The sequence below is a fragment of the Crocuta crocuta genome, unplaced genomic scaffold (genome assembly GCF_008692635.1).
Source record: "Crocuta crocuta isolate KB4526 unplaced genomic scaffold, BGI_CrCroc_1.0 scaffold695, whole genome shotgun sequence".
NCBI lineage: Eukaryota > Metazoa > Chordata > Mammalia > Carnivora > Hyaenidae > Crocuta > Crocuta crocuta.
Window position 1 is genome coordinate 417,616 of NW_027528855.1, and position 5,329 is coordinate 422,944.

Genomic DNA, 5,329 nt, shown 5'->3' on the forward strand with positions numbered 1-5,329 from the left:
GAGTGGACCACAGAGGTATCAGCTTCTGAAACCGTATTATCACTAGGGATATTTGGATGCTAGGAATATGGGCAAGAAATGTGCCAAGTTGATTGGGTACAACAGTATTTGGTATACGTAGGTCACCCCTTCAGAAGAAATAAATGAAATCTTCCTGCATTGACTCTGAGGCTCCATGAAAGATACCGTTGCTAAATAATAGTGGCTATAGTTCCCCATATGTATTGACCATGGTACATATCCAGGGGAAGGAGGTTCAGGAATCTGACAGATCTGCGATCGAATCCTCGATTCTAGTTGTTAGTTTCAGCTACCTGTTTCTCAAACTTAAATAATTCAGTATTATAAGTGATTGAGAGAGGGGATCCCAGAATTATATGCCAGGAACTACTTGGCCCTCAGGCTTACAGATCCCCTAGCCTTGGCCTGTGTTTCCACCTCCTGAAATAATTATGAATAGCTACCTAAGAATAAAATGGTTGGTGAGAATATGTTTTTACTCATATGTGGATCAGGAGAAACTTAACAGAAGATCATGGGGGATGGGGAGGGGAAAAACCAGTTACTGAGAGGGAGGGAACGAAACCATAAGAGACTATTAAATACTGAAAGCAAACTGAGGGTTGATGGGGGGTGAGGGAGAGGGAAAAATGGGTGATGGGCATGGAGGAGGGCACTTTTTGGGACGAGCACTGGGTGTTATATGGAAATCAATTTGACAAACTATGTTAAAAAATAAATAAAATGGTTGTTAAGAAGTATACTTTGGGGAATAGAATATTGGACTGGGGTTCAGGAGACTCAGGCCATTAGCTAATGACATTTTCATGGGCAAGTAAGTTAACCTATCAGCAACTTGATACCATCAGCTGAAATTTTTTGTGTAGCTTAAACAATATAATGTATGTGAAGATGCTTTGAAAATTATAATGCAGTTACATATATGGAGAGGAGTGGAATAATAGGCTATTGATCTAGTGTCAGGAGACTCTGGTTTTACTCTCAATTTTGCCATTTTGTATCATGGGAGCTTGGGCAATTCCCTTAGCTTTCCTGGGCTTCAGTTCACCAAGCTGCAAAATGAGAAGTTTGGACTAGATGAATAGGAAATGTGACTTATATCAGAAGAAACAAAATCCTTATATATGTAATGATTTATGCAAGGTAATACATAAGTATATCTAATAATCATATACGTATATGATTATATTATTGCTCTGTATATGTTTAATATAGTACATGCATGTGCATATATATGCACATACAGACACACATATATGACATAAGTAGACTTAACAATCTCTGTGTGCCATTTACTGGGGGCATGGAACTTCACTTAGTTATTCAGAAATTGTCATTGTATTTGCCACGGTGTATTTTGTCTTTACACCTCATAGTAACAGAAGCTAGTATACTGGCAAACTGAAAATACATAAGTTAAACATAACACTGAATAGTTTGAGAACTCTGTTGCAGTTACTTCCTGTTCTAACAGAATGTGATGTATGTATACTAGTCCTTTCAAGTTGTTTAACTCTACTTTACTTTTCTCCTGTAGCATTATTTTCCCACTGAGAAGAATACAAACCATTCAGAGCAGAAGAGACTGTCCCAGTCATCCAAACCTATTGGAGCATTTTAGGACAAAAATTTGTTCTTATTTTTGTCATGTTTACTTCCAAATATAAAATAAAGTTGAAAGTTCTGTTTTTGTGCATCAAACCAGGATCTGAACTCTTATTAAAAATAGTTTCCAAGTAATTTAAAAAGAAACATGAAGAGCACTGGTGGCATTTCAGGTCTCATATAGGGATGTGATTTTTGCAACTTGGGTTATGTTATCAACATATACCTCTGTTGGTGTTAAATAAGGCAGATATTTCATGTTGTTATTCACCTTCTAGCAAAGTGGGGGGAAAACCCAGTGATCATATTTCACTGTACATGATACTCTGTTTATTTTGAAGGAAAGAAGTAATGATATTTTGTAGGGTTCTTCTTTTTATTTTATAATTTATAACATTTTTCCACAATAAAAGACACACGCATTATAGAAAATTTGGTAAATAAGATTCTGTAGAATAAAGAGGAAAAGTCACATAATCCCACTACCAAGAGCTGAACACTGTTGATAGCTTATGTTTAAAAAAAAAAAAAACAATAGTGTTCTGTGGTATAAATTAATTGATTTTTTAAAAGTTATCCTTTTTAAAAAAAAATTTTTTTTGAGAGAGAGAAAGCACGAGTGGGGAAGGGGCAGAGAGGGGGGGCCGGACAGAGGGTCTGAAGCGGGCTCTTCACTGACAGGCTGACAGCAGTGAGCCCCATGTAGGTCTCAAACTCATGAATCCTTAGATCATGATCTGAATTCAGTTGAATCCTTAACCAACTGAGCCACCCAAGTACCCTGGAAAAAAAATTCTTTTTTTATGATTCAGTTTCCTCTTTTGAAATGTGTGGGGCTCACGTTTAACTGGGCTTGTTGCTTATTCATTCAACAAGCATCAGTTAAGCCCCTGCCATAAGCCATGCACTTTCTTTGTGCTGGGGAAATAATCATGAGCAAGATAGAGTTGGCCCTTCCATCAAGGAGCTCACAGTCCAGCTAGAGAGGAAGCCAGGTAAAGAAGTAATGACAAGCCTATGATAGGAGGAGTTTCAAGTTCTATGGGAGTATTTAGCAGGGGCTCTTAGCCCAGACCTCAGGAAGAGACACAAAATGAAAGGTAAGAGGGACCAATAGGTGTGTGGTAGGAGGTTTCAGGTATGAAGGCCCAAGCACATGGAGTATTTGGAATACTGCAAATAGTTCAGGATGGCAACAACTTCAACTTAGATGTTAGATTAGAAGAACTTAACAACCCATGTTAAAAACATGGGTTTCATCTTGTAGACAGAAGGGAACCAATGAAGGATTTTAAGCAAAAGAATGCTATGGTTAGATCTATATCCTTAGCGCTCACTCTGACTATTGTGTGGAGAATTGGAAGTAAGCAGCACTGGGGTCAAGAGTATCAGTTAGGAGGCTGTTGTATTAATATGGATGACAAAATATGGCGTCCTAGATAAGGCTGTTTGGCATGTGGCACTAATAGGACTTGGTTATTAGTTTGTGTGGCGGAAGAAACAAGGGGGTTGAAAGGAGAGTATAAATTTCAGGTTTCTTTTTTTAAATTTTCTTTTAATGTTTATTTATTTTTGAGAGAGAGAGAGAGAGTGGGGGAGGGGCAGAGAGGAGGGAGATACAGAATCTAAAGCAAGCTCCAGGCTCTGTGCTGATAGCTCAGATGCGGTGCTTGAACCCATGAACTGCAAGATCATGACCTGAGCGGAAGTCGGACACTCAGCTGAATGAGCCACCCAGGCACTCCAGAATTTCAGATTTCTAAATGATGAAACAGCTAGAAAGATAGTGGTTCTATCAGTGAGTTGAGACAGTGAGAGGAACAGCAGGTTTGGCAGGGGAAGATGAGTCCTTTTAGAATAGGCTGTTTGAAGGGCCTATGGACCATCAAGGTACAGATGACTAGTAGGCAGTTATATATAAATATATGGGTCTGGAGCTCAGGAGAAAGGTCTGGTTAGATATAAAAGGTTAGGAATCATCAATATATAGAAAATAATTGAAGTCCTAGTGATTTCAACCAGGAAGAATAAGAAAAAAAAGAAGGGACTGGAATAAAATCCAGAGGAACACAAGCATTTAAAGGATGATCAGAAATGGCATAGCTGTCAGTGGAGACTGAGAAGTATGAAGATAAGCAAGAGAGCGCTCTTGGGAAGGAAAAGTTTTTCTATACCTTTCAAAATTCCTTTGGCTGGTCTAAGAGTTAAATTGACATGAGACAAATTAACAGGAGAAAATAAAATTTAATTATGTGCATATAGAGGTTCCATAAAGAATTTGAGGCCTACAGGCAGTCAGACAATTGAGGCTTATATGCCATTCGGAGCTAAGGAGAAATGGTGTAGGGGTCTGGGATTCAAAGGGAAGAAGATAATTCACAGGTAGATGAAAAAGAGTAAATGTTTGGTAAACAAATGTTTGCTGGACCATACAAATACAATGGGATACAGAGAGAAATTTCAACAAACAGACTTTGCTAGGATCCTCCCTGGCTGCCCCACCTAATTCATATTATACTGTAGTTATCTATGGTAATAAATAGCTCCCTTTCTGGAACAGGTCCTCTATCTAAATTCTTTTAGGCAGTTAGCAGAAAGGCCAAAACAAAACAAACAAACAAAAACAACCCAGAACTTCTTGAGCCTTCTCTTTCTTAAAAATAATCAGCCTAAAATAATCCACATGCCAAAGGGACACATTTTGGGGTGGCAAATTTTGCTCCCTTACAGAGCAGTATAATGAATTCCAAGAGGCTGGCATGTTTCAAAGAAGAGGGAATGATTAACAATATCAAAATTCTGATTCATTTCCACTGGATTTGGCAACACAGTAGTCATTGGTGACTTTGGCAATAGCAGTTTCAGTGATGAGGTAGGAGCAGAAACTAGATAAGTTGAGTTGCATAGTGACTGGGAAGTGAGAAAGTGAAAGTATGGACAGCTTGTTGAAGAAATTTGGCCGTGAAGGGAATCAGAGAAGCAGTGGTATAGTAATTGATTGGAAGTTTAGGATAGGAGAACATTTTCAAGATAGGGGAAATTACATTGAATGTAAATGCTGGAGGTGTAGGAGAAGTTTCAACTTGTCCTTCTGATCCCCAGTTTATCCTCTTTTGTTTCTGTGAACATACCGTATAATTTAGTTATTTATTATGCTTCTCGTTTATTATTTGCTTTTCCCTGCCAGAATATAAGCTCTCCTAGGGCAGGGAGTTGTGTGTGTTCTGTTCAGGGATACATCCCAAGTGCCTAGGACAGTGTCTGGCACATATTAGGTGCTCAAGAAATAAAATACCTATTGGATGATTGGATTGGAAATAAGGTATTTTTGTGGTATTCTGTATTTNAAGTGGTTGTTTTTAAAGCTATTCCTCAAGAATGCAATACTGCTGTTCTAAATTTTAAGAGCCACATTCAGGGAAAACTGAACAAAAAAGACCAACCAGAGAAATTCTCTGGGTAGAAATAAGTAATAAAACAACTCTGGGGCACCTGGGTGGCTGTCGGTTGGGCATCTGACTTCGGCTCAGGTCATGATCTCACGGTTTGTGGGTTTGAGCCCCTGCGTCGGGCTCTGTGCTAACAGCTAGCTCAGAGCCTGGAACCTGCTTCGGATTCTATATATCCCTCTCTCTCTGACCCTTCCCTGATCATACTGTCTCTCTATCTCTCAGAAGTAAATAAAACACTTAAAAAATAAAAT

The 5,329-nt window shown here is 38.6% G+C and overlaps 1 protein-coding gene across 1 annotated transcript in view; it reads left to right on the forward strand.

Moving 5' to 3' along the window:
* FMR1NB (FMR1 neighbor) overlaps window positions 1-1,722 on the forward strand; it is a 31,706-nt gene extending 29,984 nt beyond the window's left edge. Inside the window, exon 5 of the mRNA XM_077756046.1 lies at window positions 1,559-1,722. The gene's annotated coding sequence lies outside the window, so the exon portion shown is untranslated. The remainder of the gene's footprint in view (window positions 1-1,558) is intronic.
* Window positions 1,723-5,329: the final 3,607 nt, after the last annotated feature.